Source organism: Megalobrama amblycephala, linkage group LG7 (genome assembly GCF_018812025.1).
Source record: "Megalobrama amblycephala isolate DHTTF-2021 linkage group LG7, ASM1881202v1, whole genome shotgun sequence".
NCBI lineage: Eukaryota > Metazoa > Chordata > Actinopteri > Cypriniformes > Xenocyprididae > Megalobrama > Megalobrama amblycephala.
The window spans coordinates 51372942-51382719 of record NC_063050.1 but is presented as its reverse complement, the minus strand read 5'-3'; positions in this window follow the sequence as shown (position 1 = coordinate 51382719).

The following is a 9778-nucleotide window of genomic DNA, read 5'->3' as shown; positions in this document are numbered from 1 at the left end:
AAGATCTATTGAGGCCTAGAGAGGACTCTGATTGTGGAGGAGAAGGGGGTAAAAGAAAAACCTGGGCCATGACAGGCATCCGGTAAGGGGATCATTCTGCCTCTGTCCTCCCTTAACATTCCCCCGGGTGGCCTGGAAGACGCCCAATAAAACAGGGCTGGCTAAGGCAACGGAGGTGTCTGTGTTTGTGCCTGAGGGGAGAGAGCTATTATCGTGCCGACTACACCAAGTTGAAACCATTTCTACGGTTCAGGTCTTTAACCTCTGCGCTGATTAAGGTTATCCGAGTAATTTAGTGGAAGCGGTATCACATTATGGTAGACTTATGAGGTGGAAATTAAATTTTGCTCCAGGCTTATAAACTCTGGGGAGGAAGAGATGTGGAAGTGGATGCACATGGGTGACTTCCTGTTGATTTTGTTCACCAAGGGCGTTTTTAGGCTTAACGAGATGATGTCTTTTTATCAGGTTATCTGTAACTGTGCGTATAAACACATGGGCTACTAAAGGTCACATGCAACAACTTTTTTGTACTTTTGAGGTTATGCGTCGAATCATCATCTAACATCCATAAAGGGACAGTTTTGTTGTTTCAAACCAGCAAGCTGTTATTTTTTCCAACAACAAAAAAAAAAGAATCTGCACAAAAGGTTTTTGCACAATGTCAATTCATGGTGTCAAGCTTCAATAAGAGTAAAAATGGCACCATAAAAATATAATAAATCAGCGTATCTTTTATAAGTGTTAGAAAAGTTGTCCATACAACTTGTCTAATATATGTAAGTCCTGTTATGGTAGCTTTGTGTGAGAAACAGGCAACTATTTCCATGAAATCTCATTTTCATTCACATTCAGATTAAGAAAATGCCAAAAAATCTTTGGTTGTTGGTCAAATATGTGAGGTGGAGGATCAAATTTGAGGATTTTCCATTAATAATGACCTAAATTGGGTCTTTTCCTCTCACAACGCTGATACCTGAGGATATATATATATATATATATATATATATATATATATAAAAAAAAAAATATATATATATATATATATATTTTTTTTTTTTTTTTTTTTTTTTTTTTTTTCCATTTGGGGGTGTGCTATTCCTATGAGATGATTCATTTCAGCCTTTAATGGTTAAGGGGAACAACAGTTGTCGCAGTGACCTGACATAAGGAGTTTACAACACTTATCACACTTTTGTGCAATGAAAACACTGCAGCATTTTAACAATGTATGGCATATTGCAAGTAGCCAACAATTGGCACAGCTGATCTTACAACCGCTTTGCACTCTTCCCGGGGTGTTTCCTTTCCCAGCTGAATTACAGTTTATAGGAGCCTTTCACACAACACGCTCTCACTAAATTTAGCACATCATTAGTTTCACGGTTTTCATAACACCAGTGCAGGGCCATTCCTCTGCAGACGGTTGTCATGGCAATGACAGATCTCATCACAGCTCTGAATCAGAATTTGTTTAAAAAGAATATCTACCTTATTTCTAGGCAGAACATGAAACTAAAATGACCTCATGCAGCAACACCCTTGGCTTTATAAAGCAATTTGTGCAGGGACTGTAATTCATGTGCACTAATCATCCAGTATTTCAGTGTTCTTTCATTTCATCATTTATGTTGTTCTGTCATGACATGGTATGGTTATGTCATGGTATGGTTTTTGGCATGGTATGGTTATGACAATGTTGATATGTTTGGTCTTGGCAGAATAGATCTGCTACTCTGCTGCTGCTGCTGTTGTTATTGCTGCTGCTACTGATGTTATTGCTGCTGTTGATTATTGCTGCTGCTGTTGGTTATTTCTGCTGCTGCTGCTGCTGTTATTGCTGCTGTTGATTATTGCTGCTGCTGCTGCTGCTGTTATTGCTGCTGTTGATTATTGCTGCTGCTGTTATTGCTGCTGCTGTTATCGCTGCTGTTGATTATTGCTGCTGCTGCTGATGCTGTTATTGCTGCTGTTGATTGTTGCTGCTGCTGCTGCTGTTATTGCTGCTGTTGATTATTGTTGCTGCTGCTGCTGTTGATGTTATTGCTGCTGTTGGTTATTGTTGCTGCTGCTGCTGCTGTTGATGTTATTGCTGCTGTTGGTTATTGCTGCTGCTGCTGCTGCTGCTTTGTTGTTGTTGTTATTGCTGCTGCTGCTGTTGGTTATTGCTGCTGTTATTGGTGCTGGTGTTGGTTATTGCTGCTGCTGCTGCTGCTGCAGCAGCGATAACTCGGGGCCAACGCTGCGGGGCCAACGCTGATCCTGCTGCTGCTGCTGTTGGTTATTGCTGCTGCTGTTATTGCTGCTACTGTTGCTGATGTTATTGCTGCTGTTGTTGGTTATTGCTGCTGCTGTTGGTTATCGCTGCTGCTGCTGTTATTGTTGATTATTGCTGCTGCTGCTGTTGTTGTTATTGCTGCTGTTGATTATTGCTGCTGCTGCTGTTATTGCTGCTGCTGCTGTTGATTATTGCAGCTGTTGATTATTGCTGCTGCTGCTGCTGCTGCTGCTGTTATCGCTGCTGTTGGTTATTGCTGCTGATGCTGTTGGTTATTGTTGTTGTTGTTGTTGCTGCTGCTGCTGTTATTGCTGCTGATCCTGCTGCTGTTGGTTATTGCTGCTGCTGTTATTGCTGCTGTTGGTTATTGCTGCTGCTATTGTTGTTGCTGTTGTTGTTGTTTTTGCTGCTGCTGTTGGTTATTGCTGCTTCTGCTGCTGCTGTTAGTTTTTGCTGCTGCTGCTATTGTTGTTGCTGCTGCTGTTATTGCTGCTTCTGCTGTTGTTATTGATGCTTCTGCTGTTATTGCTGCTGTTGGCTATTGCTGCTGCTGTTTTCTGCTGTTGTTTGCTGCTGCTGTTATTGCTGCTGTTGGTTATTGCTGCTGCTGTTTTCTGCTGTTGTTATTGCTGCTGCTGTTATTGCTGCTGTTGGTTATTGCTGCTGTTGCTGGTTATTGCTGCTGTTGGTTATTGCTGCTGCTGCTGCTGCTGCTGCTGTTTTTACTGCTGTTGCTGGTTATTGCTGCTGCTGTTTGCTGATGCTGTTATTGCTGCTGTTGTTTGTTATTGCTGCTGCTGCTGCTGTTGGTTATTGCTGCTGCTATTGTTTTTCTTGCTGTTATTGCTGCTGCTGCTGCTGCTAGTTATTGCTGCTATTGTTGTTGCTGTTGTTGTTGTTTTTGCTGCTGCTGCTGTTGCTTATTGCTGCTGCTTCTGCTGCTGCTGCTATTGTTGTTGCTGCTGCTGCTGCTGCAGAGTAAGTATGGGACTTGCTACTGCCAATACATACACGACACGTTGCTTTGAGCAAGTCAGACATGCTGCTGCTGGACAATATACCATACATGAATTACCCGTAGCAAATCTATACAGGTGAAGCTGGGGAAGGTGTTTCTCCATGTCATAAACTCTAGTGGCAAGGCTTTCAAACTGTAAATTTATATGGCCATTAAATTTATATGATAATTGTCATATTTATCAGCGTCCAATCATTTGTACGATGTTGATATATTTTTGATAATTTGTTCAAGTTTCAACATTTTTGCATTTTATAACAATATTTTTGTTAAGTATCTATTCACACCGTTACCAATAAGATGTTATCTTTCTGTGACTAAATACAAAGGAAATTTGCATTCAAATAAAGACTTTCTCACTTTTGTCACCAAATGATTAAAGAGCCTCCGGTGGCCCTTTGCAGGTCTATACTTTGAGTCATACAGCATCTTTGCTTATAAAGCACTTAAAATTATCTCATGAAACCATTATTTTGAAATTAGAAGAAGAAGAAAAAGCTAATTTGTTTAGATTACCATTGCCAAAATAAAGAAAAATAAATAAAACACTTGGTTAAACCTTGGGTTTTTGATAAATGGCAAACAAAACAAAAACAACAACAAAAAAAACATGCTAAATAGTCATTTATTCATTCATTATGGGTTTGCTTAATGAATTAATCATGGAGCGTGTGCCCTGAAGAACATCTTTGAAAATCTGATTAGGAGATGCTATTGTCCTCAACTACCTTTGTGGGACTATTAGGCAAATTATATTTCCAATGACCTGCAGATCTACAGGCACCAACAACATGTAAGTGACATAATGCAAAATAGAAGGCAGTGGTCATGAGCTTTTTACCAAAAAATTACTTTTTTAAATGGCCACTATAATTAAAGTGAAAAGGAACTTGTCGAGCTCCTAAATGACATTTAAGAACCATAAAAGTAGTCTATACGACTATTTGGATGGGTGTTAGAGAAATTCATGTTTCACAGACGTACTTTGCAAATTTAATCCCATCCGAAACTGCCAAGTCTGTGTTTTTCTCACACAACCTCTGTAAAAAAATTCCAGAGCAAATTACAAACCTTTTTTTGTCCTCTGAGGAATTTAATCCTGTCCGAAAGCAAATTTCTGAGATTGCTGATGTTGTATTATCCTAATTCTATTATCCTGCTCCCACTTCTGTAATAAACATGGAGATGTTAGTCCCGTCCAATACATAAAATCACAGGTGTTGAGTGATAAGAACTGTAACTCAAACGTTGTTTAGAAAACTAGTCCCGTCCGAATCAGGGCTCAGGTGTTGTCTTGAAGTCTTGTGAAAGCTCTGTGTGAGGAGCCGACTGAAAATCAAATTTAAATTGTCTTCAAACCTGACGTGAAGGCTTTATAGACAAATGGATGCGGACAATGGAGAGCAAGATTTTTATAGGGAATAATGACTTACATTCAAATTTATTCTTCACACAGAGCTGCCGTATGACTGCAGAAGTCTGGGAATGTAATGCAAAGATCATATAGATCTCCATTATGGTGCTTTTTGTGACATTTTGAAGCTTGAGTCCTATCCTAAATGACAAATGATGTATTACTGCAAGATCAAGAGCTCATTTTCATTCAGTGGTGGTATAATTGTCCGCTTATGGACAGGAATGTACTCTATATAATTCAAAAGCATTAGTACATGTCATGTCACTCTAAGTTATGATAGGTTTTCACTGTAAGTTTCGCCTTAGACGGGATTTACAAGGTTCTCATAGCAATAGAGACATATATCATGTGTGATTAAAATCTATGAATGGAGAAAGAAAACTGTCAATAGACATATATTCTACCCTGGCCTTTGACTTTTGAATCAAAACTTTTAACTTTTAAAAAGGATTTTTGCAGTTTTTCAATTTAGATTTTTTCTGGAAAAAAAAAAAAAGAGGAATATATAAAAAAACAGGAACATTTTGAAGAGATCTTGAAGAGATCTAACTATCTTTAACCTATGGAAGCTTGTTACTGCCTCTAAATAAAAAAAAGGTCATTTTTACTTTTTATCTCACAGTTCTGACTTTTTTCTCAGAGTTGCGAGTTTATATCTCCCAATTCTGACTTTATAACATGCAATTGTGAGGTTTTTTGTTTTGTTTTGTTTCATGGTGGAAACAAGCTTCCGTAGTAACCTAATAGGGGATGAGCTGCTATCAAAGATGTTGAAACTCTTTTTTTCCTCCATTCAGTATCAGCAAAACACTGGGATTGAAATTCCTTTCACCCCTCATTAATGGAAACCGTCAATGACAATATTGGCTTTAAAGAGGTCCGTAGATCAAATGAAGCTCTTTGTTTGAACATCGCATGAGTTGTCACATGCTTTTTGGGCGAACATATCAAGCACGGCTTTCAGCTTTAACTGGCTAAACAGAGCAGAAATTGTAACACCATTTGCACTTGAAAGTTCTTTATCTCTGCTTTGAAGCACGGTGACGGTTAGGATAAAGGAGATGTGTGGATTCAAGCCCTCTAAATCACTTGTATTTTACACTTTGCATGAGATGTGTTGAAAGGCCATTTAGACACAAGGATAGCCAGGAGGTGAGAGCCTTTTGGGATTAGGGTAGTGTGTATCCCACTAAAAGCCTTTCACACCTATCTTTCAGACAGATTTCTTCCTAAGAGCCATCCCTACGGTGAAGTCCACAGCTGACACGCACAAAGCGGCCTGTGTTGAGCTGACACAGGATTAGATTTATGTCGGCATTATACTGATAGCACTATTCATGTGGCAAATATCCAAGATGAAATTGCTATTCAGAAGGAGAGCATGAGAGTATGCCTACGGGCTATGTTTTCTCCAAGAATCCGAGGCTTGTTGGGGCTGATCAAGAGGCATTTTCTTTAACACGTCTACCCTGTCATGCCTGAAATGCCAAACAGATCCTGAAACATAACTCTTTCTCAGAAATGTAGCGCGCGCATGGCCTCGGGTCTGAGTTGCTCCATAACTACATCATTTCCATCCAGCTACCTTGTTTGTAAATAACATTGTTCACGACTGCCTCGCAATTATATATGAGAGCCATCATACAGAAGATCAGACACATAACTCAGGGCGCTTGAGGAGTGGAGTAACACGCTTACTGAAGGTTACAGATGTCAGTCTAACTCGACTACTGTTGAGCCTTTAGTAGGCCTGTCAGTGGGTTAAAGGTACATTTACCTCATTATAACATTATACACATAAACAAGTAAATGGCATTTTTAAATAATACGCTTAAAAAAAAATACCAGAACCAAATGACATTTAGTTCCCTTAATGAAATATCACCCAACTTTTATGTGTGTCACATTTTGGGTTTCGTGTAGCTCAATTGACAGAGCATTGCAATATACAACTATATGCAAACATGTGATCATGCGATCGTGGGTTCGATCCCAGGGAACGCATGTGCTCATAAAGTGTATATGCACTATAAATCACTAAGGGTAGGTTTAGGGTCGGGGTTGGTGTAGTCATTAATAAAAAAAAATGAGTTTTGCCAAATGGAAATAGGACAAATGGCGGGTAAGGGGCCGTGTAAAAAGTCCACACACTGCATTTAAATGAACACACATTTTGATTGGTAACGACGGCCATACGTCATTTCATGAAGACAGACGTAACACAACACTGTCATTATTTTTATTCCAACTAGAGGATGCATGACTTTAAAATGTAAATATAGGTCGTAATAAGGTGCTTGAAAAAATGACCTATAGGGTGTTTTTTTTTGGAGGAGGACAGTCTCGGCTGCTTATATGACAATGAGCAGTTAAAGATATGCATTATGTGTTTTGTCAGAAGTATTACTTTATGAATAAAATATTTAGTATTGTTTAGTATAATGCCAGCAATTGCATTGCTCTAAAAAGTCTGTGAAAGGTCATTAACAAGTGTGTGCAAACACTCTTTTTTTATTTGTATGATTATTATTTAAATGAACACTTTCCGTCCATATCATATTTCCCTCTGTATCAAAATAATAATTTATGGAACCATTACTGGAATTTATGGAAACTCAGCCACTGAATAAACAATAAAAAGGTAATTACGACGTTTTATTTTACAATTCTGATTTTGTCTCGCAATTGCGAGTTTACATCTCGCAATTCAGACTTTTTTTCTCAGAATTGTGTGATATAAATTTCCAATTGCGAGCTATAAAGTCAGAATTACGTGATATATATTTTCAATTGCAATTTATAAAGTCAGAATTGTGTGATATAAATTCGCAATTGTGAATTATAAAGTCAGAATCGCATGATACAAATTCGCAATTGGGAGTAATAAAGCCAGATTGCGTGATATAAAGTCACAATTGCATGTTATAAATTCACAATTGTGAGATATAAACTCGCAATTCTGACTATTTCTCGCAATTGTGAGTTTATATCTCGCAATTCTGACATTACAACCCAATCTCACAGCAATTTGTACGTATTTGTGACTAATTCGTATGAATTCATACGACCTCACTTGTACGAATTTGTAATTTTTTTGCTGAATCCTACTCATTTAACGAGGCGCCAAATTCATATGAATTCGTACGATTGACCTACCCCTAATCCTACCCATCACTGGGGTTTAGACAAATCGTATGAATTCGTACAAGTGAGGTTGTACGAATTCGTACGAATTAGCCACCTCGTAAAATACGTACGAATTGGTCATGAGATAGCGCTGGACATTATAACTCACAATTGCGAGTTTATATCTCACAATTCTGAGAAAGGAAGTCAGAATTGTGAGATAAAAAGTCGCAATTACCTTCTTTATTTTTTTTTAAATAAAGAGGAATTGCTATGAGGAAGTCATTAAATTCTTTGTGATTCCAAGTCCTTGTTGAGAGACTTTTCTGCACAGGTCTAATTTTGCTGCAAGTCAAAAGTTTGCCAATATAGGACTAGAGTTCATGTTAGGACATTTCTGCAAATTAGAAAATTCCATATTCACATTGCCATGAATGCCGTTTGAACAACTTGACTAGTGTATTACTTTCCAAACTTTCAAAAACAGATTTTTCCCATTTGGCCGTGTGCATCATGACACTCAGAAAAAGTTATCACCACTGTGGGCTCAAGAGTTCAGCATGAATGATGACAAATTCAGCCTGAGAGCTCAGAAACCCAAGCAGCTTTATGTAGTTGGCTGAGTCACATTTTCCTGAGTCCAGAGATATGATTTCCATAACCAATTAGTTCACATAAAAGCAGAAAATTCAGACTCTACCTATCATTCTTAAGCCCTAAACTGGTCTTTTGGGTACATTTGAGAGATGTTGCAATATGCAGCTTGCAGTTGTGGGGAAGGTAATTAGTGTATAAGATTTACATGAGGCTGGAGTGTGCTTTTTGAAGACCATGAAATATTAATAATGCAAAAGCAAAGTTGAGTTACTTTTACTCTTTGAGATGCAAGCAAGATGCAATGTTGAAATAATGTCCCCTAGTCAACTGCCAAGATCAAACATAAAGAGAGAATTATTTTAGTAATGCATTTGAAATTGCCTGGTTTTGTTTGCTTTTCTCAGACACAATCTGTCGTTTGTATTGTTTTATCAGTTAAACTGGCAGCAAAGCGACAGCATGCATTTGTGCATTTTTCAAGTCTCTAAAAGTCCGTGAACTCTCTTAAAGCTGCAGTTCATTGTGGCAGAAACATTGCATGACGTAAGGTGGAGTCAGGCCAACTCTAACCCAAAGTGGCCCCCATTTCCTGCTTGTTTACGTGGCCTCAAACCTCCATCCCATTCCAAAGTGCCGGCCTGTGTTTTTGACACGTCAATTTGTCACATTTACCCCAGAAGTCAGAGATCCAGGTCTCGTCACGTACCTCCAAAACACATTTCAGCATTACTCCACATTGCGACTGAATTAGGAGCTATGTTCCCTCTCCACGACCATCTGTGCAGTTTCCTAATGAGACCAGACCTCACGCTAGACATCAATCTCAATTAAACTCTGATGGCTCCAAATCACCTATGGCCTGGATTGGGATTTGACGATATGATCCAACTGCCTGCGAATATGAGAGATTGTTGTTAATTTTTTTGTGTTCAGTTATAGATACAGGGGCTAGATTAACCACGCGGCCCGCAGAACAAAGCTTGGCTGTGTCTGCGTGTGGCTGAGTCGTGAGCCAAACAAGGAGAGTTTGTGCGAAGACAGTTCTTTCTTTTAATACATTTTAACAAGAAATTTTGCATTCCGACATAGCACGGCCAAAAAAAGTTGAGCAAGAAGGCGGCGGTTCTTCGACCCTGCTATGTTTACACCGTAAAATGAGGCACTTAAATGGAGATTAGGTTTGTTTATTTAATGAGTAAACACTCTTGATTTATTATTTGGTTTGGGGGGGGGGGGGGTATGGGTGCGCTCTGAAATCATTGTGCTATTAGGAAGCACGGACAATTTAATCAGAACCTATTAACATGATGGATATGATGGCTCTAGCAAGGAACACATTGAG